Raw genomic sequence first — 18,521 nt, 5'->3', positions numbered from 1 at the left:
TCCCAGCTCACCTCCTGACCCCACCTACCAAATCTTGAATTATACACCTCCCTACCTGCACCTACCCCACCCCACCCTCGTCTGGCCTGGCCCCTCTATTCCCAGGGGACACCTCCTAACCCCACAGAACCAGAGGGACAGAAAAATTTTGGTTTCCATAGCAACACCACCAGGTTCACAAGGCAACAAGGGCCTGCCTTTGCACTCAGCTCAGTGTAACTCTCGGTGGCCAAGGTAATTTCAAGTTAGCCGATGAGGTTAATTCGTCTGCAGCCTTCTCTGCACAGAAGCCCCCAGCATGGAAGAAAGGTGAGTCACCAGCCCAAACCACACCATCAAGCCAGGACCAAATCTAGTGGGCCTGAGTTTTTCCACTTGCACCTCAGGCAGCCTATTAAACAGTACATCATCTAATAACGAGTCCATGATCTCTGAACATCTCACAGGTGTCATCCAAGGGTGTGCGGAACTTCCAGCCTCAGCCACCATGTGCTGATACACACCACAATAAGGGCTGGGGCCCCCCAAGTCTTCTCTCTTGGGTCCTTTTAACCTGCCCCCAGGTTAGAGGGGGTGAACAGGAAGGGGAGACACAGGCACCAGCTCCAAGGAGGGAGCCAGGGAGGTAGACCTGCCTGGGCCTGGGCTGGTTGTCGGGAAACCCAGGTTCTTGTGTCCAACTCCCAGTTCAGAGGGAGTTTTGACAATCTCCTTGGTACCTGTCAGAGCCCAATCATGACAAGGCAACAGTGGTCTTCCCAAGAGGAGGGCCCTGCCCTCCCCAAGCCCTCTCACACTTGCTCAATGGTCTGTCTTATAATGAGCCAGTGCTATGGATGAACCACAGAGGCCTGTTCCCTGCTAGAGGCTTGATTGAAAGACCCATCATCTCTGGTGCTGGCCACGCACAGGGCCTCCGGAGATGCTGGCTGCTCAACTGCTCCGCAGCTAAAGTCTGTGATGCCCGCAGCAGGATGCTCAGAAAGGAAGGTGGCCTGATGCGGATTCCCGCCCACGTTCAGGCCAGCCCATGCTCACAGGTGATCAGGTCAGTTAGTGCCGGCCAGGATGAGGGGAGGGCCTTCAGCATAATTTTTAATTCACTGCACTTGGGCCACATATTAAACTGTTCACTGCGGGGCACATTCCAACATCCTCAACAGAACAAGTGGACCGACAAAGGAGCCAGGAGAGCAACTGTTCGCACTCAATTGAATGCTCAGCTCGTACCAAGCACTACCTTGAGCACTTTCTGCACCTTACATTATCTACTCCTCGCCATAACCCTGAGAAGTATTTTCCATGGGTAAGGAAACACGGTTCAGAAGAGTGAAGTGACTCACCCAGGGTCACACAGCCAGAGAGCAGTGCTGCTGGAATTGGAACGCAGAACTCTGCGACTCCAAATTCAATCTTGCTCGTTCCATCCCAAGGCTCTTAAACCTGGAAGAAAGAGTAAAAAAGCGATTTTGAAGGCAGCAGTCCATGCGTAACCACCCAACACAGCAGATCCATCCGATTAAAGAGTCCCTATCGTTAAAGGAGACAGTGACCGGGAAAGGTGGCAGGCTTGCAGGGGCCACCCTAAACCTCAGCATCACTGAGGAAGGGTTTCTCTAATCAGAATAAGGCTGTGGACTGGAAGGTTCCGGATGGGGAGTGAGAGCAGCAGACGGTCATTTTACCTGCCGGATTTTAGCTATATACGTAGTTTCTGTTGGTTCACAACCTCGGGAGCTCTGCAGGTGAAGTCTGAAACCAGCCCGCACACACGGAGGGCAAGGAGAAACCGAAGAAAGAGGCAGCCACTGCAGACTGGCGGGTGGCAGGTCTGCTAAGCAAGGGAACTTACGAGGCTTGTCTTGGGCGCCGCAAGAGGACTAGATCTCCCCGCCCGCCTGCCAGCCCGCCACAGTCCTAAACGTTTGAACAGAGGCCTTAGCGGGTCCAGCCACGCACACCGCCCAGACGCTCTCAACACTTTCCTCTCCCAAGGCTGCGACCTTGGAAAATGGCTCCCACCATCGGCACGGTGGGCGGGACGTACGGCCCGTGGACGTGGGCGGAGAGGGGAGGGGCGAGGAGCCTCGGATGGTCCAGCTTGCCGGCCAACCGGCGGTCACGTCCTCTCCCTGACCTCCTCCAACAGCGTAGAACTCTCCGTCTGCCCACGCCTACTATGTGCGCGAAGAACAAACACCCAGTAGTGCCGGCGAGGGGGCTGGAGTCAGGGTTGGAGCTCACTTAGTCTGCAGGACCGCAGAGAAATTGGGGTCTGGACCCACCATGCCTGTTGGAAGTGAGGGGAGGAGGTGGGGGCAGGGCTAGGGGGAGGGTGTGGGGGAGGGGTGGGGAGGCTTGTCCAGCAAAGTGTGGGGGAGGGGTGGGGAGGCTTGTCCAGCAAAGCCACAGTGAAATGCAGGAGGGCATGGCCCATCAGGGTGACATGTGTAGAGATGGAGGCAAAAGAGCCGGTCTGCATAATCAGGAGATTGTGCCTTACAGGAGAGTTGGGAAAAGATGTGACCAGACTAGGCATAAGGGAAGTGAGGTTTCTGCTGTCAGAGGAGGGACATATAAATATGGAAAGGAGGGAGGCGAGGTGTTAGATCGGAACTGGAGTTAGCAACGTGAACTCATAATGTCTAATATCTGCAAATGAATGTATAACCAGGGTTTAATCATGAAGAAACACCAGACACAGGAGAAAATCTGAAGAACATTCTAGAAAGTATCTGACCTGTACTTCTCAGAAATGTCAAAGATATGAAAGACATGAAAAAACCGACGGACTATTTCAGACTGAAGTCGCTTAAAGAGATGTGACAACTAAATGCAGTGCCTGATGCTGGACCAGAAACACAAGGGTGCCTATAAAGGACATTTATTGGGGTCATTGGCAAGATTTGAATGGATCTGCTGATTGGATAGTATTACTTTATCACTGTTCATGTCATTTTTTCTATATTTCTGTTGGGGCGTTGTAAAAGTCTTTGTCTTGGGGAAATACATACTGAAGTTTTTAGAAGTAATTAACCATGCTGTTTGCAGCGCTTACTTTCAAATGGTTCAGAAAAAGTATACAGAGAGAGAAACAGAAAGAATAAGGTATATACGATAAAATGGTAACAGTTAGAGAATTGGAGTTAAAGAATGTACAGAAATCCTTTGTTCTGTCCTTGCAACTTTTCTATGAATTTTAAGTTATATATAAAAATATTTTAAAAACATTCTGTTGCATTCCATTACTGCAACCTAGCCTACACTAATAAAGTGTGTAACTGTTTCCTTCCTAGTAGAAACTGGACTGTATCATCAGCATAATTCATATTTATTATGCAAGGGATATAGAACTAAAGAAGGCAGGCATGGTCCCTGCCTTCAGGGGGTTCCCAGTGAGATACGGTAAATAGTAAAAAAAGTGTATAATTTTTATGACAATTACGGTAAGTGTTGGAGGAGGGCTTTACTACAGGGTGAGCTAATGTCATCTGGGGGTGTCAAGGAAATCTTCTCTGGAGAAAGAGGGTTTACCAGTTATAGGAAGTTATCCCAGCTAAGACAGCAAGCGCAGCTGAAATGGGAGTGTTTAAGTGTTCAATATCCTAGCATATTTGCAAGGTCCTGGACCTTCCCTAATGAAACTACTATTCTCTTGTGAAAATGTTGAGAAAACATCATGGTGCCCTCTGAGTCCATCCAAAGATTGCCACTGATGTTTGAATAATTTTGAATTCCCTGATTCTATCCTCACCGCATTATAAGGTATTATTTCTACTGCAACCAGAGGATTCTTTTGAAAACATTGACAACTCTCTGTCTCTCTCAGCTTCAAACCTTCCAGTGATTTTCCGTGTCTTTCTGTTCTCTATTGCCTCATGAATACTGGATAACAAACAACTGCAAAACCCCAGTGGAATAAAACCATGAGTATGTGGGGTTCTGCTGATTGGACTGGGCTCAGCTGTCTTGGTTGGGTTCTAGAAATACACCAAGGGGTCAGCTGCACATTGTTTGATCCCTCAACTGAGATAATTGGATTGCCTCAGGCCCTGCTCCACAGTTCCATCCGCCAGCAGGCTGGCCAAGGCAGGGGAGCCAGAGTGAATGAGCCCAATCATACAAATGTTTCTCAAGCCTTCACTTGAATCCTGTTTGCTAACAAACCATTGGTAAAGACAAGTGACACAGCCAAGCACAGAATCATATGGGAAGGCGGTGCTAAGTTACATGACAACAGTCATGCGTGTAAGAAGGAGTGAGGAATTGGGGTTTTATCATCCCACATAGAGTAAAATCCAAGGGCCTCACCACAGCCTACATAATCTGGGCGTCTTGACCTCAAATGTCATCTTACTTTACTGATTGCTGATTTTCAGGGCTTAGCATAGATGCTGGCACATAAGTGTGCAATAAATATTTCTTCATCGAATGAATGAATGAACATTGTCTTCTTCCCTTGGTATGTGCTAATTAATTGGGCATTAATTTGTCTCTAAAAAATTCAACATGGTTATTTTCTTTACTTCTTTTTAGTTTCAGTGTATATCAAAGATATAATTATGAATTAGGCTTTATTTTAAGGTACTAATTTGATATCTTCTCCATAATGTTCCTGGAAGGGTAATAGCAGGGTGGTGCCTCCTTGCAGTAAATACTTTAGGGTTAGAGAAGGAAGACTACTAAGGGTACAGACAAATCAAAAAAAGGAGAAAGCAGATTTCCCCAAACCATGGTTACTGCAATAGTTCTGATGGAATGGCTGACTTAAGGGCTAGTGATCTCCTGGGATGTTCTGGGCCTGTCGTATGAATTTGGGGAGCCTCGCACAATTGGGTGGCATGGGTAAATTCTATACTATAACTTGTTTCTTCTGGGAGCATGTAAAAGAGTTCCTGTGGATTCTAAAGGCCAGATTGTCACGTCCACATCAGTGTTTGTTCACTCTGTATCCCCAGTGCATAGCTCAGGGGGGAAATATATCTTTGTCAAGTGAATGAACGATCCAGGTAAAATGAATAAGACAATGAGAATGGAGAGAGTACTTTTTTATTTTTTATTTTTTTAACATTTTTTATTGAGTTATAGTGATTTTACAATGTTGTGTCAATTTCCAGTGTAGAGCACAATTTTTCAGTTATATGTGAACGTACATATATTCATTGTCACATTTTATTTTCCCTGTGAGCTACCACAAGATCTTGTATATATTTCCCTGTGCTATACAGTATAATCTTGTTTATCTATTCTACATATGCCTGTCAGTATCTACAAATTTCTAACTCCCAGTCTGTTCCTTCCCACCCCCCTCCCCTTTGGCAACCACAAGTTTGTATTCTATGTCTATGAATCTGTTTCTGTTTTGTATTTATGTTCTTTATTTTTTTTTTCAGATTCCACATATGAACGATCTCATATGGTATTTTTCTTTCTCCTTCTGGCTTACTTCACTTAGAATGACATTCTCCAGAGACATCCATGTTGCTGAAAATGGCATTATTTTGTTTTTATGGCTGAATAGTATTCCATTGTATCATTATACCACATCTTCTTTATCCAGTCATCTGTTGATGGCCATTTAGGCTGTTTCCATGTCTTGGCTATTGTAAATAGTGCTGCTATGAACATTGGGGTGCAGGTGTCTTTTTGAAGTAGGGTTCCTTCTGGATATATGCCCAGGAGTGGGATTCCTGGGTCATATGTAAGTCTATTCCTAGTCTTTTGAGGAATCTCCATAGTGTTTTCCACAGTGGCTGCACCAAACTGCATTTCCACCAGCAGTGTAGGAGGGTTCCCTTTTCTCCACAGCCTCTCCAGCATTTGTCATTTATGGACTTTTGAATGATGGCCATTCTGACTGGTGTGAGGCGATACCTCATTGTAGTTTTGATTTGCATTTCTCTGATAATTAGTGATATTGAGCATTTTTTCATGTGCCTATTGATCATTTGTATGTCTTTCTTGGAGAATTGCTTGTTTAGGTCTTCTGCCCATTCTTGGATTGGATTGTTCGTTTTTTTCTTATTAAGTCACGTGAGCTGCTAATATGTTCTGGAGATCAAGCCTTTGTCGGTTTCATCTTTTGCAAAAATTTTCTCCCATTCCGTAGGTTGTCATTTTGTTTTGCTTATGGTTTCTTTTGCTGTGCAGAAGCTTGTGAGTTTAATTAGGTCCCATTTGTTTATTCTTGCTTTTATTTCTATTGCTTGGTAGGCTGCCCTAGGAGAACATTTTTGAGATGTATGCCAGGTAATGCTTTGCCTGTATTTTCTTCTAGGAGGTTTACTGTATCTTGTCTTATGTTTAAGTGTTTTATCCATTTTGAGTTGATTTTTGTGTATGGTGTAAGGGAGTGTTCTAGCTTCATTGCTTTACATACTGCTGTCCAGTTTTCCCAACACCATTTGCTGAAGAGATGGTCTTTATTCCATTGTATATTCTTGCCTCCTTTGTCAAAGATTAGTTGACCAAAAGTTTGTGGGTTCATATCTAGGCTCTCTATTCTGTTCCATTGGTCTATATGTCTGTTTTTGTACCAATACCATGCTGTCTTGATAACTGTAGCTCTATATTATTGTCTGAAGTCTGGGAGAGTTGTTCCTCCAGCCGCTTTCTTTTTCTTCAGTAATGCTTTGGCAATTCTAGGTCTTTTGTGGTTCCATATAAATTTTATTATGGTCTGTTCTACTTCTGGGTAATTTGATAGGGATTGCATTAAATCTGTAGAGAATATTTTTTTTAATGGCAGAAGGGAAATGGCAAAACTTGGGAGCTGATTTGATGGGATATAGAGGTGGCTAATGAAGAAGTTGGTGAGGACTTCTGGGTCGTTGGAATCTGGGTGCCTAGGAGCCAAATTTGGAGAGTTCTTCAGGAGTCAGAAATGGTTTAGCTAATTCTTCTCAATGCTCTAGCCATAATCCCCAAGTCTCCCTACCTTTTCTGGGCACACCAGCCTCACTCCAGCAGCAACACCCACATCTTTGCCAGAGGTCTTCAGGCTTTTTGCCACACCAAGTGTCTACCTAGTGCCTGAAAGTTGACATCCCTCTTATGGGTATGGAGGTATAACTGTCCCAGCTCCCTCAACTTCTGAGATAAATCTGTATGTGTGTGTGTGTGTTTTGGGGTCTCTCAAAGTGTAGCCCCATGGAGTTAATCTCCAGTTGCCCAGTGTGGTTGCTGGATTAATAACTCATTCTTAATCTACTGCCTTTCCTTCCTTAGATTAACTTTCCAGCAACTTGTATTCCTTACAAGTCTCAATAAAATGCTTGCATTTGAGTCCTTGTTTCAGAATCTACTCCAGGGGAAACTCACGCTAAGACAGATGGGTTATGAGCAAAGCAAGCCTAGCACCAGAACGGAGCTCCAGCAAGACACATCTTGCAACTCGCACAGGAGAACTGGAGGGACCGGCTTCTGCCCTCCTGCCTACATCATCCAGTGTTTCCCTTTCCCACTAATCATGAGCTCATCACTGAGGATCCCAAAGTGCCCTGAATGTGCAGTGTTGCTATTTATTTCACAAGATGCAGAATCCATTTTTGTTTTATCTCTTTCCAGACAGTTGGTTTGTTTTAATGGACTGCTCTTCTGCCTGTGCATAATTCTTCTCTAAATTAAATTCTCTTCTCAGCCCCACATAATACACCCTGGGCTGTCAGCTCATTACTTTTACATCCTCCCTTGTTCTGTTTATGCAAAGGTTTAATTAACTATGAATTGCTGTGTAGGCAACAGGAAAAAGTCTACCCCCCAGGTGGCTGTATGACTCAAGCCTGTGAGGAAAGAGAAGCAATAGCATACTGTGGGAAAGGGCCAGAAGTGAGGTGAGAGCAGGAAGATGTTAATACCCTCACTAACTACCGCATTCAGTGAGTCATTATAACTAACGATATATTAAGTCACTGCTGTGTGCTTGGCATTGTACTAGGTGTGAGAGTGGTGAATCAGAGAGATGTGAGGCTTGCCCTCACAGAGTTTACAATCTGCCAGGGAAAAGAGACAAAGAGTGTTGTAGGCATTTATTGCTGCATAACAAATTTCTCCATATGTGCTTCAAACAACAAATAAATGTTTATTATATATTATTTTCTTTTGATTGAAGTATAGTCAATTTACAATGTTGTGTTAATTTCCAGTGTACAGTATAGTGCTTCTGTTACACATGTATATATTCCTTCTCATATTCTTTTTCATTATAGGCTATTACAAAGTATTGACTATAGCTCCCTGTGCTATACAGTAGGACCTTGTTATCTATTTTGTATATAGTAGTCAGTATCTGCAAATCCCAAACTCCCAATTTATCCTTCCCAACCCCTATATATCACCTTTTGAATTCTAATATTGCAAATGGGATCACATGTGGGTCAGGCACTCAGAAGCAGCGTGGCTGGGCACTTCTGGCTGAAGGGCTCTTGGGAGATTGCAGTTCAAGTCATCTGGACTGCAGTCATCTGAAGTCTTCGCTGGCTTGATGGATCCACGTCCAAGGGGTCACTCACATGACTGTCAAGTTAGTGCTGGTTGTTCAGAGGAGACTCCAGTTACTCTTCATGTGGGCTTCTCCAGGATGCTTGAGTGTCCCCATGGCAAGGCTGCTGGCTTCCCTAAGCAGGGCAGAGTTATGCCCTTTATGATGTAACCTTGAAAGTCATGCATCATCATGTGGCCTACCTCCTATCAGTCACACAGACCCGCATGATTCAAAGTGGGAGGAGACTGCACAGTGGCACCAACTCTGGGAGTGAGCGTCACTGGGTGCCACATTGGAGGCTATCTATTACAATAAGTAAACAAAGGCGGCAATAGTTACACATTGTGATCAGTGATGCTAAGAAAATAGAGTAGTGTTGATGGCGACTGGCAGGGGACAGCAATTTACACAATGATGGTAGCCAGGGAAGGCCTCTTTCTAGTTGTGTAAACCAACGAAGTTTCCCTAGATTTTGTAACCCTCGGTGTACTCACTTATAAAAGGGGAACAATAATTATTAGCTTACAGGGTGGTGTGAGGCTCAAATGGGACCAGAAGAATAAACATTCAATTGTTATTTTAGTTTCTGGACTTCAGTGGTTACATTTCTGCTTCCAAAGGACCAATAACCTTAACTGGGGTAGGTGGGTGGTCCCCGTGCTGCCAGCTTCCGAAGGGAAGTCCTGAAAACATTTGGGCAGAGACAGAGCTACCGGGACCCAGCTGAGCTGCACAACCAGCAAAAGAGAAACTGGATTGTTCTCCAGCTTCCAGCTGAGAAAACACATTTAGCTAAAAAATATTTGTCAAGCTCTTGTGTCCTGGATGAGGCATAGATATTGGCAGGTTCGATTCATCCCTCAGGAGAAAGATATCTCTTTCATAAAATTTCAGCCCAGTTGGTGCTGGACAGAATAAACGAATTTGAGAATTCATAATTTTGGATGTGAAGGAGAGGCACGGTTGGATGTTGTCATTTTTCCACCCCCTGTCCTGGGCAGGAAATGAGAGTCAGGATCCACTCATGGAGATCCCTCTGCTTTATTTTGCCATCTGCTGTACATCTTCAAGCTTCTCTGTCCTCATTAGCAAAAGGAGGTATTTTGACCATCAGCAAAGATTAAAATTATGATGATACATGATGCTCCAGATGGTGTAAGAAATGGACAGTGTTCTACAGGACTGAAGGGAGTAAAAAATGGTTTGACCCCTGGCGGGGGAGGGGGGCAAACTGATAATCGTGTCATTAATTTAGAAGAGGTCTTTTTAAAGAGCATATCCTTTGAAGGAGCAATCCCACATGTGAAATTTAACCTGATGAAATAATTAAGGATGTGTACCAAGTCATAGGTATTTGCATGGAAATATTTCCATAATATATTCTTACATTTTAAAAGAATTTTGCAAGATAGCATACACAATATGATCCTAATTTTCTGGAAAAAACATTCCAGACACTCACAGGGTGGTGTGAGGCTCAAACAGAAGTATGATATAGATATCTATGTGGGGAAAAAGATACTAGATTTTGATCAACACAGTGGTGAGTGTTCATATTTTAATCTTGTATCAGACAATAGAGATTGTTTTTTAAGCTCCCATCAAAAATTTATAAAAACTGATCAGGTAGTAAGTCTCAATTTAACAGTCGATAAATTTCAAAGAATTGATATTATAAGTTCATAGTCTATGATAGCAAAAGAATTTTAAATCAACAAGATGACTACTGAAAAGGAAAATACCACATTGTGAATTACAAAACAATCCCATGACCCACAGGATATACAGGAAATCACATCACAAAATATTTAGAATGGAGAAGCAATGAAAATACTGCGTACCAGTCTTGTAGTATTCTACAAGCTAAAAAAGGACATCAAAAGAGAATGTGTAGGCTTAATAAATGATCAAAGAAAGAAATGAGGCTTAGACAGGTGACTGTATCTCAATATCTATTCTCCCTTGTTCCTATCATAATAAAATCTCTGGTTTCTAGCTAGGCACATGGCTGCTCAGAATGAAGACCACATTTCCTAGCCTCTCTTACACTTAGAATGGCCAGTGTTGAAGTCAATGGACTGTAAACGGAAGTAACAAATGCAGTTTTCTGATCATGTCCTCAAAGTGGCTTCTCAACACTGCTCACCTTCCTGCTGATGGAAATATAGACATGATGGCAGTACGTTGGCTGCAGTACAGTAAATAATTTGTCTGGCCTTTGTCCTGAAAGGAGCTTCAAAAGCCTGGGGATTATTTCCTGAATGCTAGGAGCATCTCTATTATGCTGATGCTCACGACGGGACCCTAGGTAAATTCAGGATGGGGGCTGGTCACCAGAAAGACCAAGCACATGATTACAGGGTGGGACTTTAACTGCCCAACCTCTGGGGAGGGGGCAGTGGGCTGGATGTTGAGTTTAATCATGTGGCCAATGATGTCACCAACCATGTCCATGGGATGAAACCCCAGTAAAAAATCTGGCCACTGAAGCTCAGAAGAACTTCCTGTTTGGTGCCCAAACTGACATGCTGGGAAGGTGATTCTCTCTGACTCCACAGGCCTTGGGCATAGAAGCTCTGCCACAGGACGCTCCTAGACTCTCCCTGTGCGTATCCTTTTGAAACTGTAATAATAAATATTGCACTCTTGGTGAGTTGTATGGATCATCCTAGCAAATTATCATCCCTGTGTGGGGTTGTGGGAACCTCCCAGATTGCTAGCCTATTGGTCAGAAGTTCAGGTGGCCTGGGGCCCCCCTTGCAGCTGGTGTCTAAAGTAGGGGTAGTCATGGGAGAGAATGAACCCATATCCTGTGGGATCTGATGCTAACTCTGAATGGTTAGCATCAGAATTGTATTGCAGTACATGCAGTTGGGGTGGATACAGAGTAGTGAACAACTACCAGTTTTCCCAGCACTGAGGGGTTTCCCAGGACATGGGACTTTCAGTGCTAAGTCCAAGAAAGTCCCAGGCAACCCAGGGCAAATCACTCTATGTTGTGGTGCTTCTAAAGACATAAGGACAAGGACAACACCTTAAAGACTGGTGGAGCCAAAAGACAGAACGATTCTGAGTCCCTAAGGGCTTCATGGAGCAGAACCTCCACCTTGTAGACCTGAGCAGGCTACCTCTAGCATTTTGTATGACAAATAAGTACGTGTTTTGTTAAAGCCACTATTTCTGTTAAACACAGACCTATCTAATTTTGGTACCTTAAAGTGGAGTGCTGAACATAACAGAGATAAACATCCATGTGGCTTCAGAGGACTGTCTGGGTGATAGGCAGTGTTGACTTAGATATTGCAGATGTGAAAGTTAGTATTTCTTGTTATGCGGGGACTAAATATTTGGTAAAATAGTATTGCACTGCTTCAGAATATAGAACACAGGCTCAATGAGGCTATAGTGCTAGAGGAACACATATATAATACATATAGTATTTTGGCCTTAGTTACCACTTCTTGTGGCTTTCAGCAAAATCCTAAAGAAGAGATATAAATCCAAAATAAAGCTAGCCAGTGTGTTCATAGAAATGAAAGAAAATATAGTATTGACACACTCTGCCTGTGGTTTACAATCTTAAGTTGACCAGGAGCATATTTGTTTGAGGTTTTCCAGGATTGAAAATTGCTTCTTCACCCACCAAATACAGCTATTAAGAGCAATAGCTCTATAGTGCCAGATTTAGCAGGAGATAAAACCATGGCCCCAAAATGTATTCAACAGCTTCTTTTAAAAAAATGTTTTTGCCAGAAAATTGGAGCCAGCCTCAAGACAATGATTAGATGAATGATTAGATGAATGAAGTCTTTGTTTTAGGTGCAACTCATTCACTGCTACTAAGCTGAAAGACAGAGTAACGAGCAAAGCACAGAAGCAGATTCAAAACAGAACCTTCAGGTTTAAAATTGTATTTCCAAAAAAAGAGAGCTGGCCGTGGGTGTCTGACAAAGAACTGACTTGATATGTATCAGCAAGAAGTGGGTTCCAAAAGCTTTCTAGTCCACAAGGAGAACCTATTCTGAATGACCCACCTCAGATGTGTCCAGGGAGGGTAATGAATAAGAAAGAACATCCAAAATGGTAACACTGGAGGACATCAAGGATGATGAACTAAAGAGTTCCTCCAAGAGAGGGACTCATATCGGATGGGCAACAGGGTTCGATTGATTGCTAGAGAGGATTTGCTGTTCCGTGCTTCACCTTCCCCTCTGTCCAAATGGGATTTTTATTATCATTTTCCTGATTCTACTTCATCATTGTATACTGGCTAGAAGGCAGGCAGATCATTTATCTTATACTTCTTATGTCACTGCACCATGAGCCACATTTAGACCTGATGGAGAGGTCCATGCATTACCCACAAAGCCTAGACTTTGAGTTGGATTCAATAACCATGAGGAATCTTGGAATTGTCTCCTTTGGTGTAGGGATGGTTGGAAAATGGGTACACACGGATGGTTGAGTAACAAAGGGATGGACTGTGGCTGAGACTGCTAGTTGTTCCCAGTATCCATTATCCTTTTCTCCCACAGTAACAGATCCCTTAATTTTCAGCTGGACATAAGGCTTCTCAGAATAAAAGCCAAATTTGCCAGCCTCCCTTGTGTGTCCATAAGAAGAGTTCTTGTCAATGGGATATGAGCAGAAGTGATGCATGTTAACTTCAAGGGAAGAAATCCTTTCTTATCCATGTTCTCCTCCATGCTGGCCAGAACAGAGTCATAGAGAGAAAGTATCTTGCATCAGGTAGACAAGAGGAATACCTACACACAACAAACAGAAGGACCCTGAGTCCTTAAAGCTTTTGTGAGCACAGGTACCATGTCAGCTCTGGATCTCTTACCTCCTAAATTTCCATGTGTGAGAGAAGTAAACTTTTGTCTTGTTTAAGCTGTAGTTATTCTGAGTCTCTGCTATATGCAGCCAACTCTATAATACTAATGTAAGAAATATTGAGAATACATGAATTATGCATTCATTTTTAAACATAGAAAGAAAACTCAAAAATGTAGAAATAAGCAAGTAAAAATTAGTGCAGAAATTAATGAAATGGGAAAACGGAGTTTTGACAAGAAGTTTTTGACAAAACTTGACACGGAGTTTTGACAAAAAACAAGCAAATTCTCTGAAAATAATCATTACATAGACAAATGTTTTACAAAACTGATCAAGAAAAAAGAGATAAAGCACAAATAATATTCTCACTAGATCATAATTAATATACAGCAAAAATTTGGTTTTTAATTGCAAGAGATTCTTACAAATAACTTTAAGTTGGCATAAAACATAGATGCAAGGAGAAATTTTCTATAAAAGTGTAAAATACCAAAACTGACTCAGAGAAAAAAACAGAAAATCTGAATATGCCAATAACTATTTATTAATTGAATCATTTGTCCAAATTCTTCTGCACCACCCAAAAATACTAGGCCTGGTTCTATAATCAAATTTCACCAGACATTCAAGGAACAGACCATTTTTGTATTACATAAATTCTTTCAGAGAAGAGGAAAGAAAGTTATAGGACCATTTCAAGGGACCAGATTAACCTTGATTCTAAAACAAGATATGGATAATTAATTAGCCTTACTGCACAACAACCCCAAAATCTCCATGGCTTACATAAACAAAGATGATTCTTCATTCATATTACATGTGGATCACAGGCCAGCTCAGGCCATGCTCCAGGTGGCATCTCTGGCCCATGTGTTTCTGCAATCAGGCTAAAGGAGTGTGTCCGTTGTGGAACATGCTCATGTGAGAGGCAGAGGAAAAGAGCCAGAGAGCTAGTAAATAATGGTTGTACCTCTTCAAATCTCTTGGTTTAAGCTTGGGACTGACACAGACAGGTACAAGATCAAACTTGACAAATCCAGATGGCCAACAAGCTCATGAAAAGATGCTCAACATCACTAATTGTTAGAGAAATGCAAATCAAAACAATGAGAATCACCACACACCAGTCAGAATGGCCATCATTCAAAAGTCCACAAATGATAAACACTGGAGAGGATATGGAGAAAAAAGAACCCTCCTACAGTGTTGGTGGGAATGTAAATTGGCGCAGCCACTATGGAGGACAGTATGAAAATTCCTCAAAAGACTAAAACCAGACTTTCACCATATGATTCAGCAATCCCACTCCTGGGCATATGTCCCAAGGAAAATATAATTTGAAAAGACACAGATATCCCAATGTTCACAGCAGCATTATTTACAATAGCCAAGACATGGAAACAACCCAAATGTCCATCAACAGATGACTGGATAAAGAACACGTGTTATGTATATACATATGTGTACACACACACACAAACGCACACACTCTCTAGAATACTACTCAGCCATGAAAAGAATAAAATAATGCCTTTTGCAGCAAAATGAATGGACCTTCTAAATGAATTAAGTCAGAAAGAAAAATTTTAAAATACCATATAATATCGCTTACATGTGGAATCTAAAAAAAGGACACAAATGAACTTATCTACAAAACACACAAACAGGGCTTTTCATGGAACTTGTGTTAATTCCAAATTCCCATGTAAAAGCAAAAATCTAAGAATAGCCAAGGCAATTATGAAAAAAAAAGTGAGGAGAGTGGTTTACCTTCAAAGTTAGGAAAGATATGATTAAGCTATAGTAACTGGAGCCACGCAGTATTGATGCAGGAATGAAACCGTGGTTCCCTAAAATGGAATAGAGAACATCAAAGCAGGACTCCTTAAGTAGATGAATGAAGTATATGAGAGCATTACGTATCTATACAGCCATTCAACAGTTTGGGAATGATCTTTTATATGAAAAAATATATATATACCTTTGTTTGATGCCACACATATTTTTTTAAATTGCAGATGGATTAGAGACCTAAATGTGAAAAATAATTTTTAGAAGAAAATGTACACTTTCTTTGTGAAAGATCTCATGGTTGGATCTTAGGAGTTTAAGAGGTAAAAAGCACAAACCCTAAAGGAAAGATTGACAAATTAAAATTAAAACCTTCTCTATGAAAATAAGACACTATCAACAAAGCGAGAAGACTAGAGAAACTGAGTACAGCTGTTTATGGTACATAGAGCCCACCACAGATTAATTCCCAGAGTATGTAAAGAACATCTACAAATCAATGAGAAAATACAGAATTTTCAAATATAATGATCCCTAGGTCAAAAGTTATAATAGCAGGTGCCCAAAATTGCAGGTGCTAATTTTTGACCGAGCTATTTCTTACTCCAGCACCTTTATATGCCAGCACAATGAAGCTCAATTTGCTAGCAGCAATAAATGCCCACATCAATCAGAAGCAGACAGAAGTTTGCGATAAGATTTGAGATGGAGTAATTTGGTGTTGCTGGAGGACAGGGTGAGACAGAAAAACCAGATACAAGAAATGGGAAAGCAACGAGAAAGGCATGGCTGAAATAAACAAACAAGTAAACTCAGACTCCAGGGAAGGATGAGAGAGAGGGCTTATTGACAGAGACACATGAGGATCAGTAAGTTCATCAGAGACAAATCCAAACCCAGGATGGGGAAACTGGCTGAGCAGCAGTGCCATAAAGGGAAATTCCAGAGTTTGAGTCAACAGTGAGGTCAACATGAACCAACAGTGGGAAGTTACCATCAAACAAGCTAAGGCCACCTTGAGCTACATATCAGGAATACGTGCTCATAGGAAAGGAGGGTAGAGCTACTGTCTTCTCCTCACTAATCAGACCACACTAGGAAATGGTGCTCCATGGCCCAGACTCCCACTATGGAGAGGACACCTTGGAAAATTCTTTCCCATCAACAAATGGTTAAAAGCCATTCCAATTGAGCAAATATGTGTTGTAAATCTACTGTTTGTTCATCAAAGTACTAGGTGCCGGGTTTACAGTGATCATCAAGGCATGTGTAGTCTCCACCTTTAGAGACTGGGGTGTGGTAGGAAAAGACAAGTGGAGAGGGTTCCACAATGCTTCACTGGAATGCGTGCCGTTTTATGACAGAGGAATGTATAAGGTGCGAAGGGAGCAGAAGGAGAGGCACGGCATGAGTCAACTTGGACTAAGTGTTGCTGTAGTAACAAGCAGTCCCTAGAATCCAATTGCTTATAACCATAAATGTTTGGTTCTCAGTCTTACTGATGTCCATTATGAGCCAACTGTGGCTTGGCTCTACCTGCTCTTCATTCAGAACGGAGAACCAGTCTCTATGCTAATCTCATACCAGAGGGAAAAGCACAATGGCAGAACCATGCAATGGTTCTTAAAGCTTCGAATCAGAAGCAACAACCTGTTTTCTATCACATTTCCTCGGACAAAGCAGGTTACAAGGCCAGTCCTTGTGGCAGTTGGATGGAAATAAAATCCTCTTGCAAGAATGAGTCCAATGGGGAAAAGCTCAGAAGGAAGGGTCAGCAAATATTTTGAAAAATAAAATAAATTCTATCAGTATGATAAATAAATAAATTATATACATATATTCTTACATATTAATATATATTCTTATATATAATATAAGAAAAAAATGAATGCATATGTTCAGAAAAAGATACTAACATCCATGGCAGCAATATTTACAGTAGACAAAAAATGGAAAAAATTGAAATGCCCATCAAGAGAAGAATGGATCCAAAAATTATGGCATATTCCAGGAAGAGAAAGAAAAATACCATATGATATCATTCATATGTGGAATAAAAAAAAAAAAGACACAAATGACCTTATTTACAGAATAGAAACAGACTCACAGACATAGAAAACAAACTTATGGTTACTGGGGGAGAAGGGGTGGGAAGGGATAAATTGGGAGTTTGAGATGTGCACATACTAACTACTATATATAAAATAGATAAAACAACAAGTTTCTACTGTATAGCACAGGCAACTATATTCAATATCTTGTAGTAACCTATAATGAAAAAGAATATGAAAATGAATCTATGTATGTATATGTATGACACATATGCTGTACACCAGAAATTGACACAACATTGTAAACTGACTATAGTTCAATTTTAAAAAGGGAGGAAACAAAACTTGATAGGGCCTCTGGTGTTTGTTCATCTTCTGTTAGGCATATGGCATATCTGATGACAAATATTAAAGATGAATGAATTAAAACTAAAAAAAATTATGGCATACTCATATAATAGATCGTACAATGGAATGATACACAGCAAAGAAAAAAGAGTGAGGTATGCAACATAGATGAGTATAAGGAACCCAGGACAAAAGGTGAGGACAGCATGATTCCAACTATATGAAGTCTAAAAGAAGGCAACACTGATGTATGGTGATAAAGGTCAGACTAGCAGTTACTTTTGAGAAGTATCTGCTAAAAGAAATGTGACGGAGCCTTGGGAATGCTGGAGGTGTTTTATATAGTGGCTGTACACCTAAAATGGGTTCACTGAAGTGTATGTAAGTTACCCTAACTTTTAAAGAATTAAAAAAGAAAAATCTGTACCATAGACCCCCAACATGGAGAAGAGGGTCCTCTCAGTGAAGGCTTGAGGAAGTTACTTATAAACTCAGACCTTAAAAATGAGCAGAAGTCATCCAGGTGGCTCAGGGGAACACAATGCAGGTGGAGGGACACATCTATGTGAATACGGAGGAACCAGAGAAGTCGTGGCACAATCAAGATGCTAAAACACTTTCTAAAAGGCTAGTATGTCAGCTGCCCCAGGAAGGGCTGAGAGCCTTGATTGGAAAAGGCCAGTCACTGCACAGCTTGAGGGGAATGCTAAGGATTTTGGTCTTTTGTATGCAGGTGCATTGAGACATCCCCTGAATGGTTTTAAACAGGGAAATGGCATAGTAGTGTTTTATTTTTGAAAGAATCGGTCTGCATACAGTAAAAATGAAGTTGATGCAGTTATCAGGGGGGAAAGGGAGGGGAGAGTAGATTAGGAGTTTGGGATTGGTAGATACACGCTACCATACATAAAATAGATAAACAACAAGGACCTATTGTATAGCACAGGGAACTATATTCAATTTCTTGTAATGAGCTGTAATGGAAAAGAATCTGAAAAATATATATATAT

General features: G+C 41.7%; 1 long non-coding RNA gene across 5 annotated transcripts in view; it reads right to left on the bottom strand.

The window, feature by feature from the left end:
* Positions 1-18,521, bottom strand: part of LOC141574053 (uncharacterized) — a 310,500-nt gene that overhangs the window by 188,747 nt on the left and 103,232 nt on the right. For all 5 annotated transcript variants that reach the window (XR_012500636.1, XR_012500637.1, XR_012500635.1 and 2 more), the window contains one exon: positions 1,344-1,443. This is a non-coding gene — a long non-coding RNA (uncharacterized LOC141574053). The remainder of the gene's footprint in view (positions 1-1,343; positions 1,444-18,521) is intronic.

The sequence above is a fragment of the Camelus bactrianus genome, chromosome 19 (genome assembly GCF_048773025.1).
Source record: "Camelus bactrianus isolate YW-2024 breed Bactrian camel chromosome 19, ASM4877302v1, whole genome shotgun sequence".
Lineage (NCBI taxonomy): Eukaryota > Metazoa > Chordata > Mammalia > Artiodactyla > Camelidae > Camelus > Camelus bactrianus.
The sequence above is the reverse complement of the archived record's forward strand: the minus strand, read 5'-3'. Positions and strand labels throughout refer to the sequence as shown.